The following is a 13,399-nucleotide window of genomic DNA, read 5'->3' on the forward strand; positions in this document are numbered from 1 at the left end:
GCTTATGGTGATCACAAGAAAAATGATATCTCATGTGCTTTCTTCCTCATATATCTACTTGGTTTCCCTAAGGTGTTTTCTTAAATAAGGCTTCCCATTTCTCCATGTAGCTTAATCACAACCGTTTAACTCACAAAACCTTTTATTTATTGAGTTAATACAACACTACCACCCAAAATTGTGAGTATCACTAACTTGCAAAATCTAGGCTAGATTTTGAGCTTGCCTTGAAAAAAATTGACAAAATGTGACAAGATTTAGTGTAACTACCGATAGATGCTCCAAAATATGATCTAAAAGCCCATTTAGTGCATTGGAAAGGCAATGAGAGGCTCAGGGAGTCAAAAACGTTGGTGGCTACAGTGGAAGAAGTCGGGACTCGGATGCCAGCTCTAGCAGGTCGGGGCATCAGGACTAAGCATCACTGATCAGCAGGTTGGACGTCAGGACTAAGCGTCATTGATCAGCAGGTCAGGACTCAACGTCATTGATAAAACCTAAGGGCATTGAGTAGGCAAAAATGAGTCACGACTAAAGTGAACTGAGAACTCACCCTGCGTCTGGCAATCACTTTGCTTGCAAGGTGTTGGCCTCCCATCGTGAGCGTCAGCACAAACTCCTCGTCGCATCGTCATCATCCTCGCCAAAGAAGTCTAAAAAGAGGAAGCTTAATAAGATGAGGCCCAAGGAAGCTGTTGAGAACGCGAACTTGCTGCGGCGGGAGGCAGAGCTCAAAACTATAAAACAACTACAAAACAAAGGCCTCAAAGCAAGCAGTCACAGATTTAACTGATTAATAGAGAAAAGCTAGCTTTTTTATGAGATGTAGCTATAGCAGAAAGAAAAAAACGTCGTTCCAGGTATACAAGACACCATCAACTAGTTCTCTAGGATTAATGACACAATGCTAAAGACATTGAAGCTTCTGCCACTACAGAAGCTTGCATCATAGTGTATAGACAAACATCTCAAGCATAGCAACAATATACAGTTTACAGATCAACATTAATTGAAGAAATAGTTTGTGGCAAAGCCTTCCAAACTTGAAACAAATTTGGAATCCAGTGCTAGCTGGGAGTGGTGAGCGTAGATCTAAAGCCAATGTCTAGCAAGTGAGGGGGGATACTAGCAAGCTAGAGAAGTTAGAACAGTTGGTGAAAATTTCACTTAAAGAAATCTGACAACCTTCACTGAGGATAGATATGAACATTGTTTTCAAACCTCACTGAGGACAGATCTAAACATTTTTTTCAAACAAGACAATTGCACAAGCTAGCTACATTGTCAAACATAAACAAAATTGACAACAAAATCATTATACCAGACATAAATGGAACTATAACATTGGAGAAATGGCAAAGAAGGAATAAAAAAACAGCATTTCACAGAATAAAATAGTATAAAGAACGATAGAATGAGATCTTAAAGGCACGCACCTTGAAGGCAGTTGCAATTTTCAGCCCTCGTTAAGCATCCCAAGCAGAAGTGTCTCATCACGTGCACATATGTGTGTGTGTGTGTGCGCACACACATAGACATCCCATGAATGCTAATCCATTAGGAAATTTCGGAGGTCATTTGGAGGGCCATATGAAAGAGAGATAAAATAGAGCGCGTCCAATGAGTAGGAGGGCTATGTTACGTAGGAAAATACATGGAAAGACTCAAGAAATAGGAAAATATTTTTAAAAATTTCATGAATCTAGGATTGTGGCATCATAACTTCTTTGCTTTTACCGAGCTGTTAGGTGCATGTGTGTTCCCACTGCTGATATTCTCTTATGGTCATTAACGTACTGGAGGGTGACTATTAAGCCCACACAAGATATTGGACTTCTAAAACACTTTCCCTCCATTAGGATGCTATCAAAGTGAGTCTCCCTCCACTAAAGCTTTTCTCTCAGAGCTATGGCTTCCACGTCTTCCCGCCCAAGAAGCTCTAGGTGTTTATGGTCTCTCACACCAACTAGCAACACCTACACTTTTCCTAGAAGGCCAAGTAGTAGCATATCCTCAATTACAATATCAACTTCAATAAGTGCAGAGAACCAATGGGTTGGACAAAGGATAAACAAAGGTTCATGGGTCCTCATGCAACCAAGAAGAGCCAAGAGGTCTAGTGCTATCAATGTTTACCGCTCAGCATGGAAGGCCAGAGTGTTGGATTTCAAAGTTGAAATTGGCAAAATATCTGTAAAGGAAGTTCTTGTTCAGCATGTGTTTACCCATTCAGACGTGATAGCAAACGGTGGAAATGTGTCAGATATACATCAACCACGTTGCAATTGTAAGCATTCTTCACATATCAACTGCATTTGATTTGTCAGTTCACTTATTGATACTCTTAGTTTAACTCTTGTTATATATTTTGCAGGTGTTTATCCCTCTTCTTATGAGAAATGGGTTCCTGTGGAGTGCATAATAGGCCTCTTCCTTGTCGTTCATGCCCACATTGGTTCTCTACAATATTCAGGGAGAACCAGCAAAATCTTGGCTGATGAAGGAATATTTTTCTATGACCACTTCTACCAACTCTGCCCAGGGAATAAGAATGGCATGTTGGTGAAAGTGCCTCTACCAACCGACTGGAACACTGTGGATTGGCCAGTTCTTGAGGAAACAATGGTGGAGGCAATACGAAGTAAGCTCTACAAGGATATACAGAGGTCTCTACGTAGCTCTATTCCCACCAAATTGGTTAGAATTGCAAACTTTTGTCATGCTGCACTATTCATAGAGTTGTTTCATAACTACAATATATGTGTTACCAAAACTATGCTCATGTGCAAGTCATTTCAACAGCCATCCTGTGACAAACTTCTTGACAGAGGATGGTATGTAAAGGAAGAGATTGGCATACGGTGCGAGGTCGCGCTTGACACTCTAGTTGTCAAGTACATGATTGCAAGCCAATCACTGTTAGTCTCCTTTTCGTATATGCGATCACAAATGCTCAGAGGTAAGTACCTTCCTATGGACCCGATTTCTGCGGGTTTGGAAGATAATCCTGCTGTAGATGTGGAAGTGTTTGATAAAGAGCATGGCCTAATGTTGGTGGTTACAATAAGGGAGCTATGTAGTCTTTTGCAGTTGCGGCATGACATAATTGAAGAGTCAATGGACAGGGACCTTTCAGATTTTTCCTTTTTCCTAGCTGGCCGTAAGCTGATGTGGCGTAGGAAAAAAGATATTTTGTGCAAAGAGTTCAATGGTCGGGTTGAAATAGTGTCAATGTAACAGAGATTCTTGTGAACCCAAGTGTATACGAATGACTTTCAATACATGAAGTTTTTTTGAGCTCATTTGTCAATTGTGGTCTGTGAATATAAGTGTTCTTGAAATACATTTCTTTAGCCATTGCCACACATCTCTCTCTCTCTCTCTCTCTCTCTCTCTCTCTCTCTCTCTCTCTCTCTCTCTCTCTCCCTCTATGTTAGGCAAGACAAAGACATGATAGAAGAGTCATCTTAATTCATTAGAAAGTACAAACTCGTCCCCGTGAACAATCGACTGAGATACAATTTCTGTAAGTATGGAATCAAAATGTCTTCAAGGTAAAAATCAAAGGTGTTCCCCTCAAAAGAGGGTGGTGAGATGTTGTTCCTGATGGATTTAGGTCTCCCTTTTCAGGAGAATCATCAATCAGTAGTGTATTATTTGCATCAAAGGGTACATCGATTTGGCTAAACGGTTTGTACAAAAGAGGTAAGTGTGGTTTTTTAGGGTGGTAGTGGCCCTCGACGGTAACGCATTTTCTCTAATCATACAAAAAGGCAAAATCTGACGTATGAGCACCGCATACATCGCAAACTATTGTAACTAGTGGCGACAAGTTTTGCCTTTGCATTGAAGACCATACGACAACTCTGAAGCGCAGAAGAAGAAACTGAATAAATTCTTTGGTTCTTGGACGAATCACGACTCGACAAGTACCCATCCGAAATGTTTGCAAATCCTTGAAGAGATCTGCTATACCCAAAGGCACGCGCATCAGCAGCAATCCATTGATGTCCAAGATAATCAACCTCTGTATAGTTACTATGTTTAATACCATGGATGGTTTGGGGTAGAGGTTCACCACTTTTCGAACCTACTTACCATTGTGTTACAGAGGTTTTAGACCAAGGTTATTTGAAGGTCCACCATCTGGCCAAGATAGCTCTATTGAAAGAAGCTATCTCTATTGTTTAAAGGTCAATGTGTGAATGAAGTGTAGCTACTATGTTACTACCATGTATGGTTTTGGGTAGAGGTCCACCACTTGTCCAACCTACTAACCATTGTGCTATGGAGGTCTTAGCCCAAGGTGGTTTGAAGGTCCACCACCTGTCCAACCTAGCTCTATTGAATAGTCCTATCTCTACTTTGATAGCATGGATGGTTTCAGGTAGAGGTCCAACACTTGTCCAACATACTATCCATTGTGTTATGAATGTCTTAGCCAAAGATGGTTTGAAGGTCCACCACCTGTCCAAACTAGTTGTAATGAATATTTGTATCGATATTGTTTGAAGTTCAATGTGTGAATGGAGTGTGGCTACTATGGGATGGTCTCGGTAGAGGTCCACCACTTTTCCAACCTACTATCCATTGTGTTATGAAGGTCTTAGTCCAAGGTGGTTTGAAGGTCCACCACCTGTCCAAGCTAGCTCTATTGAATAGTTGTATCTCTATTGTTTGAAGGTCAATGTGTGAATGGAGTGTAGCTAGTATGTTTACTACCAGGGATGGTCTCGGCACAGGTCCACCACTTGTCCAATCTACTAACCATTGTGCTATGGAGGTTTTAACCCAAGTGGTGTTTAGGTCTACCACTTGTTTAAGCTAGCTCTATTGAATAGTCCTATCTCTACTGTGATAGCATGGATGGTTTTGGGTAGAGGTCCAACACTTGTCCAACCTAATGTCCATTGTGTAGTTGAGGTTTTAGCCCAAGGTGGTTTGAAAGAATTTATCTCTCTCGTTTGAAGGTCAAAGTGTAAATGGAGTTTCGCTACTATGCTTAATACCATGGATGGTTTTGGAAGAGGTCCATCACTTGTTCAACCTACTAACCATTGTGTTATGGAGGTTTTAGACCAAGGTGGTTTGAAGGTCCACCACCTATCCAAGCTAGCTCGATTGAATAGTCCTATCTCTAATTTGATAGCGTGGATGGTTTTGGGTAGAGGTCCAACACTTGTCCAACCTACTATCCATTGTGTTATGGAGGTTTTAGCCCAAGGCGGTTAACTTTGAAGACCACTTATCCAAGCTAGATCTATTGAAAGAAGCTATCTCTATTGTTTAAAGGTCAATGTGTGAATAGAGTGTAGCTACTATGTTTACTACCATGAATGTTTTGGGGTAGAGCTCCAACATTTGTCCAACCTAGTAGCCATTGTGTTATGGAGGTTTCAGCCCAAGGTTGTTTGAAGGTCCACCATGTGTCCAAGCTACGTCTATTGAAAGAAGATCAAGGGCTCTTGTTTGAAGGTCAAAAGGTGAATGGAGTCTAGCTACTATGTTTACTACCATGGAGGGTTTGGGAGAGAGGTCCATCACTTGTCCAACCTACTAATCATTGTGTTATGGAGGTTTGAGCCCAAGGTGGTTTGGAGGTCCATCACCTGTCCAAGCTAGCTCTTTTGAATAATCCTATCTCTACTCAGATAGCATTGATGGTTCTGGGTAGAGGTCAATCACTTGTCCAATTTACTATTTCTTCTGCTATAAAGGTTTTAGCCCAAGTTGGTCTGAAGGTCCACCACCTGTCCAAGCTAGATGTATTGAAAGAAGCTATATCTATTGTTTGAAGGTCACGTCCAAGTTAGATCTACTTACAGCAGCTATCTCTATTGTTTGAAGGTCAATGTGTGAATGGAGTGTCTACTATGTTTACTACCAAGGATGATTTGGGGCAGAGGTCCACCACTTGTCCAACCTACTAACCATTGTGTCATACAGCTTTTAGCCCAAGGTTGTTTGAAGGTCCATCACCTATACAAGCTAGCTTATTTTAAAGAAATTATCTCTATTATTTGAAGATCAATGTGTGCATGGAGTGTAGCTACTATGTTTACTACCATGGTTTGGGGCATAGCTCCATCACGTCCAACCTACTAACCATTGTGCTATGGAGTTTTTAGCCCAAGGTGGTTTGAAGGTCCACCACCTATCTAGGATATCTCTATTGAATAGTCCTATCTCTACTCTGATAGCGTGGATGGTTTGAGGTAGAGGTTCAACACTGGTACAACGTACTATCCATTGTGTTATCCAGGTTTTAGACCAAGTTGGTTTGAAGGTCCACCACCTGTCAAAGCTAGATCTATTGAAAGAATATATCTCTATTGTTTGAAGGTCAATTTGTGAATGGAGTGTAGCTACTATGTTTAATACCATGGATGGTTTGGGGTAGAGGTTCACCACTTGTCCAACCTATTTACCATTGTGTTACAGAGGTTTTAGCCCAAGGTTGTTTGAAGGTCCACCATCTGGCCAAGCTAGATCTATTGAAAGAAACTATGTCTATTGTTTGAAGGTCAATGTGTGAATGAAATCTAGCCACTATGTTTACTGCCATGTATGGTTTCGGGTAGAGGTCCACCACTTGTCCAACCTACTAACCATTGTGTTTGGATGTTTTAGCCCAAGGTGGTTTGAACGTCCACCACCTGTCCAACCTAGCTCTAATGAATAGTCCTACCTCTAGTGTGATAGCATGGATGGTTTTGGGTAGAGGTCCAACACTTGTCCAACCTACTATCCATTGTGTTATGGAGGTCTTAGCCCAAGGTGGTTTAAAGGTCCACCACCTGTCCAACCTAGCTCTATTGAATAGTCCTATCACTGTTGTTTGAAGGTCAATGTGTGAATGGAGTGTAGCTACTATGTTTACTACCAGTGATGGTCTAGACAGAGGTCCACCACTTTTCCAACCTACTAACCATTGTGTTATGGAGGTTTTAGTGCAAGGTGGTTTTAAGGTCCACCACTTGTCCAAGCTAGCTCTCTTGAATACTCCTATCTGTGATAGCATGGATGGTTTTGGGTAGAGGTCCAACACTTGTCCAACCTAGTATCCATTGTGTTATGGAGGTTTTAGCCCAAGGTGGTTTGAAGGTCTACCACCTGTCCAAGTTAGCTCTATTCAATAGTCCTATCTCTATTGTTTGAAGGTCAATGTGTGAATGGAGTGCAACTACTATGTTTACTACCGTGGATGGTCCGGGGCAGAGGTCCACCACTTGTCCAACCTACTATCCCTTGTGTTATAAAGGTTTTAGCTCAAGTTGGTTTGAAGGTCCACCACTTGTCCAAGCTAGCTCTATTGAAAAAGAAGCTATCTCTATTTTTTGAAGGTCAATGTGTGAATAGAGTGTAACTACCATATTTACCCCATGGATGGTTTGGGGAAGAGGTCCACCACTTGTCCAACCTATTATCCATTGTGTTTTGTTTAAAGGTCCACCACTTGTCCAAGCTAGCTCAATTCAAATGAAAATGCCTAAATTTAGATAATCTAGTCTATTTGAATTAAACTACCCAAATGTAAATAATTTTTTATATTCAAATCAAGCCACTCAAATTTAAATAATCCCACCTAAATCAACTTCACCGTCTTGCTTAAATTCAAATTTTCCCATCCAGATTCAAATTTGAAAGCAAGTTCAGTTAAAAGGATGTCTTTGTCCCGCCAAAATTTTCAATCCGCGCTTGTTGAATTACATTTTTTGCATCTATAGCCAAACAAGGTCCATCACTTACCCAACCAGTAACACCAAGAAAAATGCCAACATTATACATGCACCAAAATTCTAGCTCACATATTTCATATTTCAGTCATTTCGAAAACAACAGACAAAGAAAGAAGCCATCAACAACTCAACAAAGACCAACCATTTGGCCAAACCAAGATTTAAGCAATTGACACAAGTAAGTCGACTAGTCATTCACGTTTATTGTTAATACACTATGTATTTAATATTACACAAACAATATATTTGCATCTCTTGTAAGGTCCCTCCCTAAACCCTATAGCCATTCAGAACTTTTCTAGCCTAGACATAATTTAGAAAAAGCAAGACCGACAAAGAAGTCAACCGAACAACAAGACTTTACTCTAGAATGAAAAGACAAGGATATTTCGGATAAGAAATTACGTCATACCTATATTTTTCCAAAAAGATTAAGATTATTTTTATACTTCTTCGCCAAAAGCCACATGGGAACTGATCTAGATCAAGAACTGGGAGAAAATGGGACTAACTTGATTGAAAGATATTAAGAGATAAGAATTAAGAAGAAAATTGGGGTCCAATAGGAATTGAGAAGAGAATTAAGGTCCAATACCAATTGAGAAGAGAATCAAGGTCCAATAGGAATTGAGAAGAGAATTAGGGTCCAATAGCAATTGATAAAAGAATCAAGGTCCAATAGGAATTGAGAAGAGAATTGGGGTCCAATATGAATTGAGAAGAGAATTGGGGTCCAATATGAATCGAGAAGAGAATACCCACCATTTTCTATATAAACACCCCCTCTCCTTTGTAATTTTACACACATTATTGCTAAGCTACTTGCATACTTGCTATGCTCAAGATTATGCTTCAGTAAAATCAAGGTTTCCATTAAACCTTGCTCTTGCTCTCTCCCTCTCTTGAAGGCCAAACCCTTGAGGGTTTTGTGAAGAAGCTCCTCTCTCCTTCCTCTTCATCCTAAATCCCTTTTCTTCCTCCTTCAGCTTCACATATCTTCAAGAAGGACTTCAACCCCACTTCCCTCTTGTTTAGAGGAGGTAATCTTCATTTCTGGTAGGATTAATTAGCCCATGTGTTTTAATACTAGGAAGGGTTATATGCATCATTTTAAGTTTAAGCTTTAATGGTAACCTTGGAATTAGGGTTAAGTATTAATGGTAGTTATGCATCATAAAGTTAAGCTTCAAAGATAGATTTTCACTCGTAAGCTAAGCTTTAATGGGGGTAACTTTGCACTTACGTGTAAGCTTTAGTGACTACCTTGTATTTTAGATTTAAGCTTTAATGAAAAATTTGCAATTAGGGTTAAGTGAAAAGAGTATCTGTGCATCATAAAGTTAAGCTTCAAATGTAGATTTCCACTCGTAAGCTAAGCTTTAATGGTAACTTTGCACTTAGGTGTAAGCTTTAGTGACTACCTTGTATTTTTAGGTTTAAGCTTTAATAGAAACCTCGTAATTAAGGTTAAGTGATAAGAGTATCTATGCATCATAAAGTTAAGATTCAAAGGTAGATTTGCACTCGTAAGCTAAGCTTTAATGGTAACTTTGCACTTAGTTGTAATCTTTAGTGACTACCTTGTATTTTTAGGTTTAAGCTTTAATGAAAAACTCGCAATTAGGGTTAAATGATAAGAGTATCTATGCATCATAAAGTTAAGCTTCAAAGGTAGATTTGCACTCATAATCTAAGATTTAATGGTAACTTTGCACTTAGGTATAAGCTTTAGTGGCTACCTTGTATTTTTAGGTTTAAGCTTTAATGGTAACCTCGTAATTAGGGTTAAGTGCTAAGAGTATCTATGCATCATTAAGCTAATCTTTCAAGGTATATTTGCACTCATAAGCTAAGCTTTAATGGTTACTTTGCACTTAGGTGTAAGCTTTAGTGACTACCTTGTATTTTTACGTTTAAGCTTTAATTGTAACCTCACAATTAGGGTTAAGTGCTAAGAGTATCTATGCATCATTAAGTTAAGCTTCAAAGGTAGTTTTGCACTCTTAAGAGAAGCTTTAATGGTAACTCTGCACTTAGGAAAAGATTTGAAAGACAAGCTTGAAATTTAGAGTTTAGCTTCCATGGTGACCTTGTGTGATTAGGGGTAAGCTTTTATGGAAACCTTGTCTCATTAAAGAGACAAAGGTTTAGTCTCATTATGGTAATCAAGCTTAGGGTTTGCATGTCTCTTTATGGTAGGAAGAATATATGGTTATAATCCTCTCTTTCCAAGCTTTAATGGAAATCTCTAGGAAATCTCGAAGACTCATAAATTATAGGACGACCTTCTAGCTTCCTAAAATGGAAACCTGGGAACAATAAGGAAAGAGTAGTTGTCTAAACTCGATAGAAGTAGTTCAATTTTTGGTATTGAAGAGTATTTCTAAAGCTATCAATTTCAAGTTTGTTTGCAAATACGGGATGGGGGAGATAGGGGATAACTTTGCGGAATTGAATTCTGTGTTTTTTGAACCGAAAACTCTACAAGCTTCCATGGATATGCCCCATGGATGGAAAAGGATTGCAAAAACCTGGGAATCGTACAAAACGAGGATTGAACTTAAAAAGTTGGCATTTCCGAAAAGACATTAACCATCAAATGCCTATGGCAAAAACTCGCTTGTATTTTCTAAATCAACTTGGCTGATAGATAATTAATGAAAGTAGAAATTAAGGTTGATAAATTAATGAACTTGGAAATTACCAACTAGAAGTTAAAAAGGAATCTCGATAGGTGATAGGGATTGCCATTGCAAAACATAGATTTAACTAAGAGTTTTGAAGATTGTTTGAAAATGACCGAAAACCAAGATGGATCTTCTCGGGGTCAATTTGATTGTAAGGCCGGCCAATTGAGAGGATTCTCTTCGGGAAATTGACGAAGATTGGCCCTTTTCGGCTAGGACAATGTAACCGGCAAGTTGTTATACCTATGTCATTCATGCCCGAGGGATAAGGGATGAATGGGTTTGTTTTATTTTTGCCCAGTCAGGTGAAGTACCCGCGGTTTCTTATTGGAAAACAGCCATAATCCGGGTATGCCCTGATGCCAATAATAAAAATGGGTAATCGGGGACGAGCGAGACCAGGTAGGATTGCAAGATCCCTCTTCTTAGGGGAAAGTGATAACTGTCGTGCCTGCCTATCAGGGAAAAGGGGTTATCACCATGAACCAAGGGAGAACAAGGAAGCAAGAGCAGATCCTCGAGTTAAAGATCAAGAGAATCAAGACTAAGGAGTCTTACAAGAGGGTGAGCGAGTTTTTGTGAGCGACAAAAAAAACGAGCAAGTCCCTCAATAAAGTTAGTTTCCTTGAGGGTAGGTTGTGATGGTGAGGGGGATTTACTAGTAGTACTAGTTGGGAGACATGATTAGTGCAACATTTGGGAGACAAAAACTTCTCATGCTCTGTAACCATATTTTCTGGTCATGTTCAACGTAAACTAGAGTGGTCAACCTGCAATTGCACAACCCAATCTCTCCTCAAAGAGCTATGATTGGTTGCGACTCTATTGTCCTTAATTTTCTTAGTGCCACCCACGTTTTTCTAGTGCATGCACTGTAAAATTGCAGCTTGAGGCAAGATTTTGTAGTGGCTAGAGCGCAAGCACTTAGCCCCCGTGTGCCCTATAGAGCCTAGGTGAGACCACTCTGCAAAGCGCATATATCATTTGTAAGCCCCGTACGCAACTGGCAGAACGGGGCTCTAAGCACTTGTGCCTTTTTTCTTCTAGCTAAAAAATCAAAGAGGAACTGGGAAGAGCAATGAGATTCTTACGCCTAATGCAGACAAGGAGGTGGAAATCCTTAGCACAGGGGCATCAAAGCTAGGTGGCAATAGCTGATTTGCCGTGGAATTGAGATTATCCTCCTCTGGGCCTGTTATTTCCGGTCGCCTGAGAAGAGTTGTTGAACTTTCTCAACCTCTCTCTTTTTTGCTCTTCCTCCTGCAACATTGTTAAGAAAAGGCTAATCTATATGTCTATTGTGGGCCTTGGCTCTAAAGACATTGGTCCAAATCCAAAATGGATTATGAAGAGGCTGCGCCTCGAGGTGACCAATGTCATGCACGGATTCTTGGTACCCCTTTCGACAAGGCAATAGGTAGGCACCCGAGCACCATGCCAGCTTGATTCTGCCTTAATCTTGTCGTGGACTCTCAACCACAAAATACACTAGTAAAAGACTGAGTTGACTTCTGAGCTTATGCTATAATGGTTTGCGTTGATCATACCAAACATCACTTTACTTTCCAAAGCTCCTTGCCCCCATACTCCACCTTGACTCTGCAATGAAGAAGAAAAATCTGGTCCCTGGATCCTCCATTTGGGCCCATGTCTCCCTGATCTTCTCAACCACTCCTGAGCCCCAAGTGCTCTCTCTCTCTCTCTCTCTCTCTCTCTCTCTCTCTCGTTTTTTTTTGTGATGTATATCAACTGCAGTTTTCTGACTACTACAGATTAAAAAAAATGAGAATTACACCTAGGTATCTTTGTGGCAGTGATCTCTGATAAGAGAATTGCAGTCCACCATGGAGAATATTTTCCCCACGTATCACAATCACTTCTTTTCCTCGGTACCATCAGTAGATCTCTGCTTCTAGAGAGCAGCAAACATTTCCTCATGCTTTTTCTTCCCCCTTAGGTGAGTTCCAAGCCTCCTCTTTGCCACCTTAAGAGCTCTCTTGTCCTTTCTCACCTTGAAAAGCTCAGTGATATGCTTCTCGTAAGGTGCAAACCCTACACCTTCTCGGATCAGCTTCCTGACAAAGGAGGTTCTGGTTCCAAGTTCACCCTTTCTTGAGGAAGGACGAGCAGGAAGCTCGCGCTTGGTAACGATGTGCCCCTTGTTTAATCCCATCGCAAGGCTAGTCTTTGGCGCTTGAGGTGCCATCGCAATTGCAGAGCGATACAACCCCTTATCTCTCTCTCTCTCTCTCTCTCTCTCTCTCTCTCTCTCTCTCTCTCTCTCTCTCTCTCTCTCTCTCTCTCTCTCTCTCTCTCTCTCTCTCTCTCGGGTGCATATGGCACGAAGGGGTTGCATAAAAGAAAGTAACTCAGCTTGCTACTTCCATGCCCATAGTTGGCTCCCTGGGCTTCGTTTTCTTTGCCGTGTGGATTCTTCAATCGTCTTGGACTTGGGATTGGATGCTAGAGGTGTTGCCGCAAGCCTGCATTGAGCCCCTTCAATGCCAACTTCATTCCTCTCTGCTACATGACCATTTCTCCTACCATCAACCCCAACACTCTTACTCGCTCCATGTTGGAACCAGTCCGCGCTGGTGCAGACTGGTTTAGAGAGCTTGCTGGAGTCCATATTATTATGAAAAAAAACAAAAAACGTGCTTTGTATAGTGTCAATACCCTTACTCGCTCCATGCTGAAACCAGTCCGCGCCGGCGCGGACTGGTTTAGACAGCTTGCTGGAGTCCATATTATTATGAAAAAAAAACAAAAAGCGTGCTTTGTATAGTGTGCTCATTAGGTAGCTTTATTTAGCATGTTGAACCTTGGAAGAGCCTCGAACCGGTCTGCACTGGCGCGGACGGGTTTCGACACGTTACATAAGGGCAGACACAAATTTTGTGGGGTTAGGGGGGCAATTTAACGAAGTTGAACATTATGGACTTTGAAAGCTATACGCAGATTATGCAAGGATAT

General features: G+C 40.7%; 1 pseudogene; it reads right to left on the bottom strand.

Moving 5' to 3' along the window:
- Window positions 1–12,299: 12,299 nt before the first annotated feature.
- Window positions 12,300–12,632, bottom strand: LOC147444521 (large ribosomal subunit protein eL36z pseudogene; annotated as a pseudogene).
- Between the last annotated feature and the right edge of the window lie 767 nt (window positions 12,633–13,399).

Source organism: Adiantum capillus-veneris, chromosome 13 (assembly GCF_014529385.1).
Source record: "Adiantum capillus-veneris isolate H3 chromosome 13, ASM1452938v2, whole genome shotgun sequence".
Classification (NCBI taxonomy): domain Eukaryota; kingdom Viridiplantae; phylum Streptophyta; class Polypodiopsida; order Polypodiales; family Pteridaceae; genus Adiantum; species Adiantum capillus-veneris.